The sequence below is a fragment of the Chamaea fasciata genome, unplaced genomic scaffold (genome assembly GCF_029207755.1).
Source record: "Chamaea fasciata isolate MVZ Bird 193981 ecotype frontalis unplaced genomic scaffold, bChaFas1.0.hap1 SCAF_11, whole genome shotgun sequence".
NCBI classification, from domain to species: Eukaryota; Metazoa; Chordata; class Aves; order Passeriformes; family Sylviidae; genus Chamaea; species Chamaea fasciata.
The window spans coordinates 23,605,774-23,625,498 of NW_027094096.1; the positions used below are offsets into that span (position 1 = coordinate 23,605,774).

General features: G+C 41.2%; 1 long non-coding RNA gene across 2 annotated transcripts; it reads right to left on the bottom strand.

Moving 5' to 3' along the window:
- Window positions 1-10,811: 10,811 nt before the first annotated feature.
- On the bottom strand, window positions 10,812-19,269 carry LOC136295406 (uncharacterized). Of its 2 annotated transcripts, none has more exons than XR_010722657.1 (3): window positions 19,139-19,269; window positions 16,032-16,117; window positions 10,812-10,899 (listed from the first exon to the last, which is right to left on the bottom strand). It is a non-coding gene; the product is annotated as an uncharacterized lncRNA (long non-coding RNA). The 2 variants fall into 2 exon arrangements; XR_010722656.1 differs by lacking the exon at window positions 10,812-10,899 and adding an exon at window positions 14,980-15,073.
- Window positions 19,270-19,725: the final 456 nt, after the last annotated feature.

Consider the following 19,725-nt stretch of genomic DNA (forward strand, 5'->3'; position numbering starts at 1 on the left):
AGAGGAAACCCTTGGTCCCTTCCAGGCTGACCCCTCCTGTGGTTCTGTGACAACTCTGCTGAGCTCTGTCCCATCCCTTGGCCCCTCCACGGCAAGAAGTGACAATTACAGCACACAAAGTGACATTTTTAATTAGATACCACACTTCTCTGAGACGAGCAAGTGACCCAGAACACCTCAGTGACAAGCATGGCATTTTATTGTAACCTGAAATGAGGAGAAAAACATGACTCTTAATTTAAATGCCTGGATTTATCCCTATTAGGTAAATTTTTATACACCTAGCTCTGAGGGATGGAGGGTACACAAAGGAAAGAAACAGATTGGGAGGCTCTTTCTTTTTCTTCTCCTTCATATTTTGTAATAAAATAATTTGAAGTTATTAAAGACCAACTCCAGCACTTCTTTCCTCACAAATTTCCCACCATCCAGTTGAGTCACAGCACCTTCATCCTGCTGAACAGGAGGTTTTGGTCCAGTACTTCAGAGCAGGGAGTTTGAGCTGCTTCATAAAACCCTCAAATACTTCCACGTTCCTGAGGTAGAGCAGGAGAATAACAACAGGGGCCACTGGATTGCAACAACAGGATTAAACCAGCCCTGGTGAGAGCTGGGTGTCAGGGAAGGTGATAAAAAACCCCTGAACATCCCTTCTTGGTCACACAGACACAATTCCAGACCTCATACTCTCCAAGGAAGCTGGATCCAAACAAGGGAGGGAAAAAAAAAAAGCTTGGAATCAAGACTGCAAATGTTATATACATTGTAATTCTCCACTTTTGAATCTCACTTAAAATGGAAGCTCAGCACAACCAAAGTCAGGTGGTTTCATATCCAATATCTGTAACTGCTGTGGGATGGAGGGATGAATTGTCTCAGGCTGGACAGAAGCAGGACATGGGAAAACCATTGGGAAAAAACCTTTCTTAGAAGTTTTCAACAACCTAAAGAGTTTGAGAACATGATGTGGACACTAATTATACATTAGGAACACTGGAGAAGAGATTTTTAGGGAAGCAACCCACACAACAGGCTATGTTGGCAACAAAAAGATGAAAAATCAATCATAAATCAGTCAATGTTTAACAAATTTTCATCCACCTTTCTACTCCTCACATACAAATACTGCTGTTTCCCCCAGAGATTTCGGCATCTGCAAGCTCCGCTCTACATGAGGGGAAAAAAAAATAGAGCAAGACAGTCAATATTTTTGATAAGAGAGAGTTAAAAGGGAAATCTGAAATCCCTAATGTTGTCCTACATGTCAAAAAAGGAATACTTTTATCTTCCTAGAAAGATTACAGCAACAAAAAGAAAATATTCTAAGTCCCGATTTCTCAGGACTTCCAAAGATAAGGTGGTGAAAAATAAACTTTTGATATGATGTAGGGAAAAGGTCTTTGCCGTGAGTCTGAATTCATCTGCAGCTCAGCAGTTGCTAGAAAACACTCAGGCTTTCAATTAATAATTTGTTTCTTACGGAGATAAGAATGAGCTGCAAAGTCTGCGTGGATCACTAAAATCTGGGTGGAATCTCCGTGTTCAGTGCTGGAAGTGACAGCGGGAGGAGACCTGAGCATGAATCCTTCACTGGGAGAGAGGAACAAGATCCCTTCTGTGCCTCAGCACCCCCTGCTCTCAAGGACAGGATTTGTCACTCATTTGTCACTCATCCCTGATCACACATTATTATTTTCTAGGAGTTTCTCTTCCCCAGTTTTTCCTCTGCCTTAAACCACCGAAGTTCCAGGCAAAGCAGTGGAAACCAGGGTAACTGTTGTGGCAAAAAAAAATGGAGTTTAAAGCAAGCAGATGGCTGTGAAAGAACAATGACACCTTCCCATGGAATAAAAGCACAACAGAGTGATTTCAGGCTTCTCAATTCAAACGTGGAGCGGGGTTTTCTTGAGAAAAACCAAAAATAAAATACTCTTAAAATTCACTTTTTCCTTCCACCCCTTTTTTTTCTTGACAAATCCAAGTCCTGATATTATCATCTCCATCCCTGGAAATGTCCAAGGCCAGGCTGGACATTGGGGCGTGGAAATACCTGGGATAATGGAAGGTGTCCTTGCCCATGGCAGGGGTTGCCACTGGATGATCTTAAATTTCTCTTCCAACGCAAATCATTCTGTGATTTTATCAGACATCCTCCTCTCTTTGAACAAAATACCACAAAGAAACATTCCTCCCAATGGAAAAAATGAGGAATAGCAAAAAAACACAAAACAAACAAACAAACAAAAAAAAAAAAACACCACCAAAAATGAACCAACCAGGAAAAGAAGATCCCCACTTGTTCCCATGTGGATCCTGTGGATTGTTTTTCTCCTCTCACCCTCCAGCCCCCGAAGCTCTGCTGCCCTTTGCAGGGTCACAACCTGCCTGGGTATGCGAAACCAGCACCCCAGGGAGGGAACTGTAAGGAATGAAGGAGCATTTTGACTTCAGCAGCTGCAGCAGATCCAAATTCCCTGGAACTCACTGCCCTTCCCTCAAGGATCCCTTGGGTTTGCTTCCCATCTTGGACGCCAAAATAAAAGCTGGGGGGTGCTCAACTTTTGCACCCCAGTTCAGCTGGATTTAAGGCTTGCCTTTTATTTCTGTGGCAGGAAAATAAAAGGGACAACACGTGGGAGACTTCTGTGTGTCGCCAGGAGCGTTCCTGTGTGCTGTGCTCATGGGAGGTGAAATTTCATTTATCCATGTGGCAGGGTGGAGGGGGGACCACCAGAACCCAGGTCCAGCTGGGGATTTTTAAACTCAGCTGCAGTTTTATTTAAATTAACTTCAAAAAGTAACTTCTTAAAGGATAAACACCCCAGTCATGAGTTGTTTTCCAGCACATTCACAGGCATGCACACAAGGAATCACTCCAAGGTCAAAACAGAAAAAAAACTTTCCTCAATCTCAGCCTGTCCTCTCCGATTAGAAATTCCCCCTCATTTTAATGACCCTCACCCATCCTACCTCCTTTTCTTAGACTAAGTTCCGATTGTACAAAAATTTAGCAAGGATCCTCCTGTGCCCTAAAATTCCAGAGGAACAAATTTAAGCTGTCACAGACCTACGACACCAATCACTGAATCTGGACCTTGGAAATTCTGAATTCCTGGAGGATCCTCACACACCTACAGCTTCATCCAAAGAAAAAAGCCAGACCCATTCCTACCCATAAATTTTGCATTATTATCTCTAAAATTCTAAATGCCTCAGAACACTGAGCAGCACAACAGCCCCTTGAAAAGGGGATGTGAAACTACCAATCCACAGACACAGGAATGTCACAAATATTAAAATAAAAATTGAATACAGAAAAACTGCTGTACATCTGAGGGGAAAAACACCCACAGAGTCTGAAACAATTTTGATATTCCCTTTCAAGAATTTGAATTGATGGAATCGAGGTCAAAAAAATGATGGAACTGAAGTCAAACTTCAATTTTGCAGGCTCGATATGTTGCAATTTCTTCTGAAGTTTTCGAGACAAGAACTTCAATTTTTTTTAACTAAAAACAATCTCATCTGTCAGCTGCACAAAATATTTTTTCAAGATGGTTGACTGGAGAAACAAATCAGAATAAAGTGGCTGTCATCAGTAAATCAGCTTTGACAGAGCAGTACATATCACCAATTTTCATGGGAAACACCTGTTAAATTCCCTTCTCTCAGGAACTGTTTTTCTCAGGGAAGAAAAGTGGCCAAGGTAAGAGAAGTAATTGATGTATTATCCATGATTATCTTTCATTATTTTCATCCTTGCTTAACATGCCTCTCCTTACTGCTGTTCAGAATGATTCAAACCACACACAAATCATCTCTGCCTTCCCCCAGACACCGATCCTGATAAAAACAGGATTTTCCAGCAACAGAATATCAGGGAGAAAAATCTCAATAACCATCAACCTCTTGAAGCATGCTAGCTCTGCAAATAAGATGTTTAACAGCAAGGTTTCTGCTGTTTTTCACAACCTGAAACAAATGGGAAATGTATTTATTGATTCTGCAGTCGACGAGCCAAAGTCGCTGTTCCAACAGAAGATGCTCAGAGAAAAATATATTAACAAAGGAAAATACAGCAGATGTTTGTATTTACTCACATTTCTGAAAGTCAGCACTGCAGACACAGGGTACTGCCGGTTGACTTTTAATTGCACCTAATTAAAAATGTTACCACTGATGCCTTAAGTTTGAGCTTCCAGGTATTTCAGGCTCTGTGCTGCCCAGGGGTGCAGCTCTGAGCTCACAGTCAGTGTCACTCAGCTCTGCACACAGCAGGGACACAAACCAAATCCTTTTCCTGCTGGAGACCAAGGACAATAGGTACGAGTTTTCAGGCCCAAAAACACAGACAAGGGTGGGCTGGAGGGAGGAACAAGAAGGATGGGACCTCACAACCCAAAGCTGTAATTGGACAATTAAACCCCAAAACGCAAATGGACCAAAATATATAAAAGTTTGAGGCCTCGTGACCGTTTGTCCATTTTGTGTCCATTTTGTGCCCATTTTGGGTCCACCTTGGGTGTAGCCCTGGCCAGGCTCTTGTCTTGCCCAAGGTGTACCCCAGAGACCTTTCAATAAATCTGTACTTTATTCTCTAGTTCTGTCCAGTCTCTGTTCCAGCTCAGCCTTCCCAAGGCATCACCACTGACATAAATGAAGTTATTTAACACACACGGCCGCACAGCCTTGCCCTGGTCTGGTGACACCGCAAAAGTCAACAGTTCTACAGAGAAAGACTCCAGCACAGCTAAAAGCACAATTCTAAAACCCAAAAAGATCCTGCCATTTCATCAGTACAGAGTCTATCAGCTTATAGAGCATAATTTACTTTTTTTCTTAAGAAAATCTACAAACTGTTTTGCTTTTAGCATCTGTTAATCTCACTATGGCACTTCAGAAAACTTTAATTAATAGGGGGAAAAAAGTTTTAATATCTCCTCTATGTATTAAAAGCAAATATGAACTTTCTGTGTTGAGGTGTCTTATTTTAGATGAAGGAAAACAGCTCAACAGCTCCCAGGCAACACCAAACCCACACTGACAGCCCTGGATGCTCTGTCGGGGAAAAATTGGGAAAGGCTTTCATCCTCCTACAGCACTGCGATTCCACCAGAGGCCAACATCATGTACTCACCTTGCACAAAGAAATCACAATGGAAAAAAGAAATAAATAAAAAGAAAAAATCTGTTCCTCATTGAAATATTGGTCAACCCATCATAGCCTGAACTTTTAAAAGATGAAAGGATAAAAGAATGGTTCTCTCATTGCCATTGTTTAAAACCCAATTATAACCAAGAATTTTCTATTTTGATGAGATGTGTTCAACAGAGACAAATTCATTAGCTTCTCCACATGTGCTAAACTTTACTTCATTCCCCAAAGATTAAAATCAGGCATCAGCAAAAGAGCATTTACTTTTTACCCCCATCACTGAGGTCCCTAATCTCAGGCACTCAGCCCCAGAGAAAGCTGCAGGAACAGGGACAAACCCCTAAACTTTACCTTACCAATCCAATGATCTGTGTCCCATATAAATATTTCCTACAGCCATTTCTTACTGGTTTGGAATTCTGACCTACAGGAGATCTGTCTGGGGCCAGCTTCAGCATTCAGCTGTAAATTGGGGGGTTTTTTTGCTGATCTGATTTTGCCCTCTGCTCCTGAGGCTCAGGCAGATGCAGTGAATAATCCATTCACTAATGACAAAATTCAGGTTCCAGCTCAGTGCAGCCCAGGCACTGACTGTGCTCGGCTCGCTTTGAGGGCCAGCAGTCCTGCAAAACCTTCAAACTCTCCATCCCTCAGAATAACAAAACCACCATCAAGCTGAATGGTTTTCATTAAAAGAAACTTGAGTGAAAAAGGTTTTGTTCTGAATGGAGGCGCTGCTCTCCTATGGGCTTGTTTTCATGCCTTTTTTCCCCCTATTTAAAGAGAATTCACAATGCTCCCATTTTCTATTTCTTACTGCAAAACAGATTCCCTGAAACGGAGCAACTGAAATCAAAATTAATTAAACGTTGGACTAAAGTGAGATTATCGAGGTTTATAAATTCCTTCCTTTGGGATAGAGGCTTCTGTTCAAAAAAATTTAAAGAAAAAACCCCGATAACTACACAGCTTTTGTATAAAGCCACTTATCGAAAGCTTTTCAGAGAGGAAAATGATAATGTTAAATGAAACTCGTGGGTATAGTTTATTCATTTTATGGAAAATTTAGAATGAAGAGCAGCAGCTGGGTCACGTGGAGGGGACTTTGTGTTCTCTGTGACATCATTCAGAAATTCACCAAATGGAATGAGTTGAATTATTTTGGGGAAAAAGAGCAAGGTTGGAGTTGTTCATCCCTATTTCTCCCGTTTGTACTCTCAGAGGCATCACCCATGCACAAGGTTAAAGCACCGGCTGGGATCACCAAGCCTCCAGTGGAGCACAGGCCATGGGATTTCCCTGAACTAATTTTAAAATCCTCAATTTGCCTGAATTTATTTTCACAGATTTTGGCAAACACGAACAGCAATTTATTGATTGAGAAATGCTAATTATTGTGAGTAACAGAAAGGACAAAACTGCTGCAAGGTGTATAAAGATTCCAGTCAAAGCTCAGCTGGGGTTTGGGTATAAATTTCCACAGAATGGCACTGCACGCATCAAATGTCTCTGAACAGAGAGCAGGAAAGCTCTGAAAACGCAGCCTGCCTGCAAAGATTTCAAACTACCAGAAATGGCGGCAAGATTTTATTTTAACTACCAACAAACTTGGTGGATGAGAGCCTTGCGAGGTACTAAAAGTTCACCCACTGCCACATATCAAACCCAAGTGTCAGGATTTGCCAAGGAGGCAGTGCAGTTGGGATTGCTGAGTGAAAAGTGTTCTCAGGCTCTCACTGAAAGCACCCTCAGACACTCCTCTAGTGCTGAGACACTCAGGCTCCTGCTATTTTATCTTTTATTTGAAAGTCAGAGCTCAGCTTAAAAAGGCAACAGGATGTGAGATCCTGCAACCCGTTGGCAATCAAATGTCTGAAAGTGCGGCAGTCAGCAGAGTGCAAGACAGAAACAGGGCTGGAGCTGGAGTCAAGGCAAGTGCCAGGAATTCCTGAGCTGAGAAAAGTTCCTGTCACTGTAATTGGAAGCAAAATGGGTCACAGAATAAACCAGGAAAACCAGTAAGTGAGTGCTGTGGGGTAGGTGACAGGAGGAAGGCAGGAACCTTCTAAAATTTGGTCTGAACACAAGAGCCTTGCTCCTCCTCATCTCCCACAAAGTTTAATCCCTGATCCTTCTCCAAAGCCATGACAAAGGTCCACTGAGCAGACAAGACCCCAAGATCAACGACAGAATTTAACTCCATGTCCTGTATTGAGCCCACTGGTGAGGGCTCCTCTGAGTAAAAGGTCCATGACTTCTTCCACATCAAAGGCAAGGCTCTGGCTGAATTTTGGGGGAGTAAAACCAACCCTGGAAAGAACCCAAAGCTCTGTGGGCCCTTTATTTTATCACCTGCTGGGCATGAGCAGCAGCCAGCACCTGCCTGAGGGTTAGTTTGCCAAAGTTTCTTTGATAAATCCCAAAGATTACAGTCCCTGCTCTCAGATCCACACCAGTCAGCTGTTCAGAAGGAAAAATTTTGATAGAACTGCCAAAAAAATGGGGTTTATCTTTCCTAAATCCGTTTTGCTGTGACCATAATGATTAATTCTGTTCTTAATCCCATTCTGAAAGCAACGCCAACAATCCTTGTTAATATTCCCCCAGATTTCATCCTGGAGATCACTCCTTTATGATCAACTTATTAGAAATAGAAACACTAGAAACAAACAATTCAGGGCAACACTTTAAAACTTAGATTTAAAGAAACCATACATCCATGGATGTAAATATTTCCTGTTTATCAGCTGGGAAATTCTTCAATTACTTTTTTTTTTTCCTTCCTTGTATTTTGACTTAAGTGAAACCCATATAGCTACGCTGCATATATATATATATATATATATATATATATAATCTTACCTTTTTTAAAATGTGCCACAGAATGTACATTGCTAACTACTTAAATCTGTAATCTTCCAGCCCCTGCAAAGCTGTTTCACCCTCATTATTCCAGACTGAGGTCTCCAGGCACTATTCCTCCACCTAATTCCATCAGAATTTAGCTTGGCTCTCCAAACGTGGAACCTGATTGTTCCATGTCTCCTTTCTGAGTGATGCAGATCAAATGAAGGCAATCTGAGCTGGAAGACTGTCACACCAAGGGAAATCTGAATAAGCTGGCAACATCTAAAAATGAGCTGGCACCTCATTGGAAAGCCTCAGAATATCTCACATTATGTAACGTGTCACTGGAACAGACTTCCAGATCCCAGCTCCACGCCAACCTCTGACCTCAGAGTGCCTTTTAAGGGCGCTGAAGCTGCATTTTTACATGGATCCTTTGCTTCCCAATCTCACCCTCCACTCTGCTCCCCCTACTCAAGTCAATAACATTCACAGTTCAATTTTGCCTTCTCTCATCTCTGGCCTCCTCTGCCAGAAAACCCTTTTTTATTTTTATGTTATTACATGGGCAGTAATCTCTCTTGCTGCCATGTAACTTTAATGTGGATTGGACTGGATTCACTCCTGAAGAGAGAAAAAAAAAAAAAAAAAACCCAAGGAATAAGAACCAAGATTCAGATGGAAGAAAAAAAGCTTACAAACCTTTTTATACTTGAACAGGCACAGATGTCTCTCTTTCTTGTATAGGTACAGAAATGATTAGAATTGATCAAGAACTTCACAGTAAAATTTTAAGAAACACGGATTTTAGAACAAAACAGTCAAAAACTTGTGTTTTGAACATGTCCTAATCCAAAGCCATTTCCTCCCTTTCACACATTACCTGATATTAAGGATTTTCTTTCCTAATCTGCTTCCAGTGAGGTCTCAGCAGATACACCTGTAAATACAGAGGGGCTTGTGAAACTGCTGAAATATCTATTGTGAGTATGGCCACTTAACAGATCAGAGAGCCACACAAAAGGACATCCAGCTGGTTAAAAAGGAACAAAAGCATCCCATTCTCAAGTAAATCCACTCCTCTGGTACATCCTCTGACCACTAAGAAAATTTCCCTACCATCTAAAATGTCTCTGGTGCAGTTAGAGTTCAGTGCCTCTCGCCCAGTCTGCCCTGGAAGAAAACCCAGAATATTCTGCAACAAACTGACATCTTTGAGGGCCATTGTGACATTTGCCCTCTGCAGAACAATTATATTTGTGCAATAAGAAGTTCTGTTATAATCAGTTATTGGCTCACAGAGCGAGGTGCACAGCCCTTCTCATATTTTCCTCACAATTTTTGTTTAATATACGCATAATTTAACATACATATACATTTAATATACATATAATTTTAATATACATACACATTTAATATACATATAATTATATACCTTTTGTTTAATATACAATATAATAGGCTGAATCTCCCTGATGTTGAGCAGATGAAAGCTCTTTGCCCTTGTTGTTGTTCTGGACTTTAGGTCCTGCCCATGCCACCGGTGCAGGAGGAAGCTGCATCCTCCCCCAGCCCACGATGAGATCGACTCCAAAGCCGTTCCATTAACTTCATTAAGTTCTGAGTTATGACTCAGCCAAGCCCTACCAGCAATTTCAGAAAACACATCACAGGATATCATTTTTATTCCCTGAAGTACATCACTATTTTAATCTGGAGTCGTAATTGACTCCACTTTTAAAGGAGGTGATAAAACGCTCAGGGAGTTGTTGTGCTACCTCCAGATAAGCAACCCTGGCAATATATAAGGGAGATAGCCCAGCCAATGGCTGGGGGGATGATTACGAACACATTAGAATGATCCTTTGCCGCATGGATCTGTAATTTTATTTTATGCTATCTATTAATCTCGGAGCTGGATGTTTTGAATCATCGGTGAGGGACTCTTGGTGATGGCTGTTCCCACAGAGTCCCAGCCAACAGGGCAGCATGGAACACATCAGCTAGCGTAAACATGATGGGCAGGACCTGATTCTGAAGCAGATAGGGCTGGGGAGGGAGGGTTATCAGGGCCAATATTGTTTTCTGCTGGGTGAGATAAGGCAGCACAGCTCCTGTCCCTTTTCAGCAAACACGCCTCGTGTTTGGTGACAGCAAAGATAAAAATCCTTCCAAGACACGGACTCCTTCCAGGGCTTGAAGTTGCAGTGAAGGTCAAAAGCAGCAAGGCCTCGGGCAGCCCCTGCCACTGGAATTCAGAGGAGTTTTCAAAGCCACCTGAAACCAGAGAGGTTTTGGAACAGCAGGCAAAGGAACTTGGGCTGGGACATGAGGGACAAACACAGAAATGAAGCAAACGTTCCCTAATCCTACCTAATCCATAATTGTGTCAGCTCCTGGGATGGGATGTCTCTGCCTGCTTCAGCACCTGCTGGACTAGAAACCTGCCCTTTGCATCACAGCCATGCAGCACAACTTAACCTTTATGTTCATCTTTTCCACGGATCATTTGGAAAGCGCTCAAAAATTAGCAGTCATTTCAGTGCCTCGGAGAGAACTCACCTCCTCCATCATTTGTCTCCTGTGAGGCAAAGATTAATTCCTTCAGGGGGGAAAACAACGCGGCCCAGGAAGGTGTGATGCCATTGCAGGAATATTTCCTCCTGAATGCGACCAATATCCAGAATCTCTGTTTAAATGCATTAAATCACTTGCTTCAGCTCCTCACTGGGGAGTTTAAGCTGAGAATGTACAGATTAAAATGAAAAGTATTCCTGTTTCTACTTCCATGCGTTTATGGTCATCAACTCCCTTCAATAACTGAGAGCTTCATTCACCAAAGGCTCTGTTCTCTTGCCTCTCACTCAATGGATGAATCGAGTTTTACCTACAAGGAACTAAACCACAAAAAGAAAAAGTTAGAGGCTCATTGTGTCCCAAAATCTCTTTGATTCTCCTACAAAGCCAGTCTCTCTCCAAGGCCCCACAGCCTGGCACAGCAGTTTTAGCAAATCGGAGAAGCAGAGAATTCTCTTGCATAAATAGTGAACAACGCAGATATTGTTACAATCATGGTAAACATCACTTGGGCTTCTTATCACACCACACATCAAAGTTATCAATTACAGGCCAGAGATTTCTAGCAAATGAGCCTTAATTAACACTGCTGCCTCCAAATTTCCTCATTCCTGAACATTCCCAGCTGCTGTGGGAAATTAATTAAGGCTTAAATCTTGCGGTTCTTTCTTTAGTACTTGTTGCATGGCAACATTCATTTTTATGTATGAGCTTCTCCCTCCAAATGACTTTATAATAGTCTTACCCAAAAGATGAGCTCTTAAACTCTTAAACACAGATATTTACACATCTTGGTTTAGTTTCTTTTGGGTTTTTCACTCGTAGGACATGAATTATTCACTGAAAAGAGGGGCTGTAATGTTCTGGTGGGTTCCAGGCGTCAGTAAAATGAGTCAGAGGATTTAACTGGTTTCTTTTAACAATCAGTTCCACAAGCGTGGAAAGATTATTTGTTCTTTCTAAAGGATATTTATTACATTTAAATTTAAGTTTTGATCAAGAGGCAGTTTCCAGAAAGAAATTGCAGATGTGAACTATCCAATGGAGGTGACTTTTCCTTCCTGAATTACTGGTTTTACTCCCCATGGGATGAAGCAGCCTGACCAAACCCATGCCATGCCACAAGTAATACTGATCAATATTTTTGCTGATTTCAGTCAGAATTACCCAATTCATAATAAAATAAACCCCAGAAGAAAAGCAGTACATCTCCAGAATACAATTGTGTCTCACTTTGAATGAGCTGCAAATAATTTAGTTCATATTATACCATGAACAGCTACTGAGAGAAATGATCCGCACCTCATTTTACAACATGAAGTCGTAATCCACGAGGATTAGGATTTCTGACTTTAAAAAAAAGAAATTCTGAGCTTGGAAAAAAAAAAAAAGGTATTTCATAAAATATAAGCTGAAATAAAACGGAAACAATTATTCAAAATACACAAAGTTCAGATGAAATTTTGATTATGGTTCTGCAGCAAAAATGCCAAGGAATAACATCAAGGTGACAGCAGAGCTTCCTTAAAGTTTTGTTCCCTTGTCACAACCTCCTGTGAAATGCCAGTATTTTCTGACCTCACCTGAGATGTCTGTGGACATGATTTAATGTCATTGACTGCCAAAAAGATCACAGCAACATTTAAGAATGTGGGTTTTAAGTCTACGGGGATAATTACTAAAGTGAGGATTAACTAAATGAGGAGTTAAAATGAGGAATTAAAAAAATTAAGATTTTTAAAATCAGTTATTAAATAAAAGCAATAACTTTTATTAAAAGCACTCTACTCAAAATCTATCGCACAATTTTATAGATAGATTCAAAAAAAATTATACAGAACTGATTTTATGTCTTGAAATTGCATCATTCAGACATGGCCATGGATTAGATCTCAGATTTTCCATTCTTTGTTCTCTCATCACTCGAATTTATTAAGTGGCACAGAATCTTCTCCATGTGCTTTAAAGGTTTGAACATCTCCTGTCCTTAGACTTTGAAGCTGTTCCAAAGCTTCCCTAACAAAGGCCTAAATATATTTCAGCCTTCAACAGGACGCTGTATTCCTCTGTCTGGGAACCTCTGAGCACCAACACCAGAAATGTGATTGGAGTCATAAAAAATGTAGTATTTCAAGGTAAAACAGATTCCATGAGTCAAGGGAGAAATGCAGGATGGTGGAGATCACAGGATCTTCACATCTGATTTTTGACAACGTTCCAGGTGCTCCCAGACTCTCCTGATGGAAGGGGGAATCCTCCTGCAGCTGCATCCACGAGTTCTTCACTGATGAGCACTTATTGGAAAAATTCTCAGAGAAGACGAGGCCAATCTCTCATGAAGGCTTAAAAAAATCCCCATTTTCCTCAAAGAAAGTGCTGAGTTAACAATCTTCTTTTGTTATCCTCTCATGACCAAGCCTTTTTTAAAAAACATTTAAATTTTTTTGTCTATGTCAAAACAACAGGAGTTTTTACTTTGCTTAGTCACTATTCCTTTAATATTTGAGTGAGCAGAAACTGTTTGCACTTCCAAAACTGCTGGATCCAGAGAAAGGAACAACCAGTATTTTCTCTCTCCTGAAGACATTTTTATTCAAAAAGATAAACTCCTCTTCCACTGCAGCTCTGCAATCTGTCAGCACATGTGAGGACCAACAAACCTGTTCCCAAAAGGAGACGGGCTCAAAATGGAAAACTCACACCTCAGTGGCTATTTTTAATTTAACTCTTTCATGAGGCTCTAAATCAAACCTCAGCTCAGTGAGATTTGAAGACATTCAGGCAAAAAAACAGTCGTTCCAATTTTGGAAAATTCCAAATTCTCATTAGTTTTTCACAGGATTTCAGTATTATGAAACTGTCAGCAGTCCTGTGGAGGAAACATTCACACACACACGTTTATTTAACGTGACCTCTTTTTGTCTCACCAAGGCTTTAAATGTTCCTGAGTCTTCTCTGGTACTGAATTTGTCCTACTAGCCAGCAAATCCAGCTACAATCATGCAAGCAAGTTTTCCTTCTGCTGTCCCTGCTAGTCTCAAATAATATATTCCGAGTAAAAGCAGAGTGAATTATGTGCAGAGAATAAATAAGATCAAACTCCAACCTATCCGTATTCAAGCACTCAAATCAAGTGTGAAAGCAAGCTCCTGCTGGAAATTTTTCTCTTTTTTTTTTGTCATCTGAACCAACTTCCCCTCTTCAGTAACATCCCCCCAAGTTTCCAAAGGGACACGGGGACAAGTCCTGAAGAGCTGAGCTTGGATTGCTCTCAGTGCTGGGAATGTTGTGCTCACCCATCATTGATGGGGACACGGGGCACAGACGGTGATTTGGGACATGGAAAGCCACTCCTGGGATGCCTCCCCCTTAGGATGACCAGAGCTACACGAAACTTATGGGTCACAGGGTTTAAAACCCCCAAAAGGTGAGGAATTTGGGATACCTGTGGGCTGGCAGCCTTGTGCTGCTGAAATCCGTGGGACAGCTTGGCACATGCCAAGGCAATTATTTGTGTTAGCACAGGCCCTGCCAGGAAGGCATTAATCTGGAGATGATTAGAACCTGCTGCTTTCTTTGTGAATAATTTATCTATTGACTGTAGGAGTCATTTATTGATAATTTACAAATGGAGAACACGGCGTGGCTCTGCTGGCTGTTGGCAGCCGCTCCCCGAGCTGTCCCCAGCAATGTGCTCCAGCCACGTCTCTGTGACATCCCTTGTGCTCCAGAGACAACTGGGAGGTGTCCCTGTCCATGGCAGGGCTGGAATGAGATGAGATTTTGATGCCTTAAGCTTCAGATTTTATATTTTCCAGATTCTGTTCTGCCTTAGTGTGTAACTCTGAACTTCATATGAAGTATTATCAGGTTCTCCTCACAGTTTAGTCAGACAGAAGAATCCTTTTCCAGCTCAAGGACACCACTGCAGCTTCAGGCCCAAAAAAAGTATAAACAACAGCAAAATGAGGAGAGCAAACTGGGAGGATGGGACTGCACAACCTGAAGCTGTAATTGGACAATTAACCCCAAAATGTAAATGGAACACACTTATAAAAGTGCGAAAACTCGTGACCCGTCATCCATGTCGGGTGTAGCCTCAGCCGGGCTCTTGTACTGCCCGAGGTGGATCCTTTGAAGGCCTTTTAATAAATAAATAAATAAAATAACAACCAAAATAGTAAAATAAATAATAAATAAAAGAGGCTGTTCCAGACAGCCTCTCCAGGTGTCACTTTGAGGTCCCTTCACACCCAAACCATTCCATGACTCTGAGCCACACCCCAGGGTTGGAGCCTCTGCACCCCACACCCAAGATCTCCACTTGGCCAAATCCTACCACCCAGCTTCAATAAAAACCTTCAAAGGAGCAGAACAGAGATACAAAACCCACAGCAAAATGGGAGAATTCCTTTACTGTACTCAGTAGATGCCTGTGTTAATTTATCTTCCTTTTTATCTTCCTCTCGCATGTTTATGTGGCACAAACAGCTCCTGGAAGAGGTACAAAAATTAGGAGAAGAGAGCCTCCCACCTCAATCAAAGAAACCTATTCCATGACAAAGGAAAAAAAGATGAAAGATATTTGTATTAGCAATAAAAGAGCACCAGTGTTCAGATTTTTTTTTTTTTCTTAAACTGTGAAGGACAAAACAGAAATCATATAAAAGACAAAAATAAACAGAATTAATAGGAACTCAAAGCAAGGACAAGCTGCAGGTCCCTGATGGTGTAACAAATTACAAAGCAGGTAGAAACTAATGTCAAGAACTATTTATTCATCTCTATAATGGGAACAACTTCAGGCAAGGACAATAATCACAAAGCAGGAAAGTGTTCATTAATTAAATGGAAACAAATCAGAATTGCTCAGGCACAGCTTGCCAAGGATCCTTTTGGCAGGCAGAGATATGAAATGTTCCTCCTTGTGCTCAGAAGCTTTTGCATGACAAGAGGTTGAAGGAAGTTTATCAAAGGCTCCTGCCTGCACAGGTAGCTGCTTTGCAAACCCATTAAAAATGGAAATCTTGATGACCTCTATGTCTTAAGGGTTTAAAAAATCTCAACAGGCAATCGAGAAACCCTTGTCTTGCTGTTCTGTGGCCAGCACTAGTGACCATCAAAGCAGGTTCTCTGTGCTTGCCCATCCCCTCTGATCCATCAATTCCCACTCACAGCACCAGATCCCACATCAGATATTTGGGGAACATCCCCAGCTCTGTACCAGCACTATGGGTACCACTTAAATAGTCTTAAAAATACTAAATATCCTCTGAAAATTGTAAAATTTCATATTCCCCCTGACTGGGAAGGGAGATACAAGCCAGATCTTCCCTTTACTAGAACAGGAACCATTGTGTTACAATTGTTGATATTTTTGTATAACATTGTTATTGTTATTATTATTATTATTATTATTATTATTATTATTATTATTATTATTATTACTCACAAGGCTTTCCTCCTTTGTTCTGTCCATGCAGACTCGTCTGATCTCCTGTCAGATCCAGTCCTTCAGAGACCTGGAGACACACAATCCTATTTTTGGAGCAAAGACCACTATTAGGCAAAGAAAAGAGGAATTTCTGGAGATAAGCAGTGCCCCAGCTGGGGGCTTGGGCCAGGAGTTTGAATTCCACTGCTTGAAGTCCACAGTGCTGGGGGGATTTTTAAATCTGTCCCTTTGTGGGCATTTTTATTTCAGAGCTTCAAAGGGCTCAGTGGAGTGAAGCTCCTAAAACACCCAGGACAATTTGCATTCAGAGGGACAATTGATTTGCAGGTTTTTTAGAGTGTCACAAATTGGGAGGGCTGAGTTATGAACTCCCTGATGTACAAGGGAAACCGCAGTGAATCCCAGATGACAGCCCCATAAAGATGATGTGATAAATACAACATTAAAAATGCAACAGAGGCGTGAATCTGCCGTAATTTAAGGATCTGCCATTAAACTCAACAGGTTTGCATTTTTTTGTTGCTTCTTTTTTTTTTTTCTTCCCACCACTGCATCAACAGAATGGTTTGGGTCAGAGAGACCTTCCAAAACATGAAATTTTTCCAGATTTTAGGAGAATTTTTTTTTCCCTTCTTTCCTTCCTCTTTTTAACATACATGGAACCTACATTTTCTCTTCCCCTCTTTGTAAATATATAAAGTAAAAAAATAAAACAATCTGGGAAAATCACATCAGCTATTCCACACATCAAAATCTCTAAAAAAGAAACAAACCACTCTCCACATCAAACACAACTTCCCTTTTTACACCACCTTTTTCCAAGTGGAAGCCTCCCCATTTTTTTTTTTGATGCACCATGAGCTTCACCCAGCTCAGTGTCAACCCCACAACCAAAAAAAACCAGGATGGAAACATTAGGATTTCTGTTATTCTCCTCTTTACTCCGTGAAGTCACTGTAGGAATTTTTATAGGGGGGAAAAGTCATTTCTGAAAAGTGAAATGAATGCAATATTCACGGGGTGATCCGACAGACCATGTTCGAAGAGGCATAAAATTATCTGTCTGTGAAGGTCAATTAGTTTTGACATTAATTTTGGTAGCACAAGTTAAATCATTTTTTTTCCTACACCAGTGACAATATATATATATATACATACATATACACAGCAAATTCTAGGGAAAAAAAATACAGGAACATTTGCAAATTGCAAAACATTTTCATTATTATTTCAATTTGCAAGGGAACTGGAACATCACTAAATACTTTGCTATTATTTCAACTTCAGGCAATGAGCACTGCTGGCACATTGCTGGTGGGGATGGGGCCTGGCTGTTTTGCAGGAGTCAAACCAAGGGCCATTTAGGAAAAACGCTCAAAAAACTGATGGAAATTAGAAGTTGTTTGGAACCGAGCACTGAGAACCATAATGAAATCTTATTTCAAATTAATTACACTTTTTTAATCGAAACGGTGGAGATGGTGTCAATCTAAACACAACGAATTACAACAAAATCTAAAGTTAAAAAGTAGTCTAAGGACTTCCATGGAAGAGACACAATTTATCATTCTGCACGAGAAATTTCATTTTCTACTTTAAAAAACATGACTTGCCAAATGAATCCAGCAATAACTGGAAACAAACCAACTTCCACAAATGAACGTTTTATATTTTCAAGTATACTTCAGTTAATTAAAAAATTAATTGGCCTTGAAAATACTGGAGAGCCTATATTTCATCACCCCCACCTCAGGCATATGGGGGGACATTTGTAACCAAATCCAATTGTCTGGTCTTGGAAAAAAACTGCAGAAAACAGCATCAGTAATTTATTTTTTTTTTAAGAGAAAAATAACTATAATATTTGCAACAGCCCACAATTGCAGTTTGAGGCTCTAGGAAGACCCAGCTCCCCCCAGAGAAGATGGGAACACACATGACAAAAACATTGCCAGCACACAGCTCCTCACTCTTCACTTTAAAGGCCTTTTAGGATCTTTTCCCCATAAGTTTACATCAATTCCTGACCAAAATTCCCAAGAGGGGAACACTGCAGTCCAAATTTGAGCATTGCTGCTGATGTTTTCCTAAAGAGTCTCCACTGAGAAGTGCCATCCCTGGGAATCAGTCAGCACAGGGAGATGTTCTGGATTTTATCCCAAAAGCTCTGCCCAAAGCTTTATTTCCATCCCCACTTCCCCTCGCAGGACACAGGATCCTCCCCCAGTTCTGGAAAATAAATCTGCTCCAGTCCATTCCTAACACAAAGAAATGCTGGGAGGTCAGAAAAGGCAGGACAGGCTTGGGGAAATTTATGAATAATCTCTACAAAAGAATAATTTGTGGGATTCTTTCCAGAACCAGAAATAAATATAAGGAATAATTTACCATTGCTCAACTTGCCATAACCAGCTGAGGGAGACTGCCTTGGCAGATGGTGTTTCTGATCAACAATTCCCATTATTCCTTCAAATGCTAAAATTAAAACGTTCTGATGCTTATATTAATATTGATTTCTCTTTCCTCATGTCTCGTCAAATCTAATGTCAATATTATTTCTTTTTTTTTTCTTCCCTAAAAAGAAGTCATCATTGGCAAAAATCTAAAGTTGAAAGCAGTTATGTCCTAAAAATAACCAAACCCAACAAAACCCAAACCATTTGGTGACTGCACCTGCCAAGGTGCTCAGATGGGAAGGATTTTCACAGCATCCATCCCACTCCATACCCAGCATTCCTTTATGGAATATCAGTACTCTCACTGGGATTGTCACTCAGCTGAGTGACAATGGTGACCCACGGTGTCACACAGGGTGCGTTCCTGTTAAAGGAGCAGAAATAAAAGGTCTGTAACAGCTTTATGTTGTATCTATCATCCTCTCAAAGCCCTCACTCAAATAACACCTGGTTTATGACCAGACAACTGAACTGAACCCTTAGCAACTTCCAAGGTAAAGAACTGTAAAACCTCCAGTCAAGACCCAAAGGAAAAAAAATAGGAATATACATTTTTATCCCTCTGGTTTTACTCAAACAGTAAATTAGACCCAGTCCGTTCTGAGCAGAAACACTCCAGCCTCAAAAAAAAAGTTCATTTTTACAGACCCACAGCTTCTTTCAGCTTTGAGGAAATTCAAACATCTGCTTCTCCTGGCCCAGGCACTCAGCACCCTGCTGCCAAGCAAGTGCTCCAGCCGGTGCCCCGCGGTTCCTCCCCTCTCTGTCCTTCTGTGGCTGCAGACAAGCCCAGCTCCAGGTTACCTCTCCTGCCTCTTTGTGCAAACACCGGCTCCCGTGGATGCTGCTGCTATTATTAGGCTGCCCTGGTTCCCACTGAAAGTCCTCCCACAGCTCCCAGCAGGATGCCAGGAGCTGGCAAGCTCGGAGAGCCTGAAGGCTCGGCATCTGTTCCCAGACTGACAGGTAGCACAGCAAGTTAAAAAGCCCATAAATTTGCAGCAGGAGACAAAAAAAAAAAAAAAAAAAAAAAAAAAAAAAAAAAAAAAAAAAATCCCTGTTTCGGTTTGTTTTTCCAAGCACTGGGTCATGCTCTGCCACTGCTGCATCTCAGGGAGTCCCTTCCCATTCCCCTGGGGTGTGGATCCTCCTGTGCCCTGTGGGAAGCGCCCGTCCCTTCGCATTGTCCCCTCTGAGGGACGTGGCTGGCACTGAAGGATTGGGGATGCCACCCT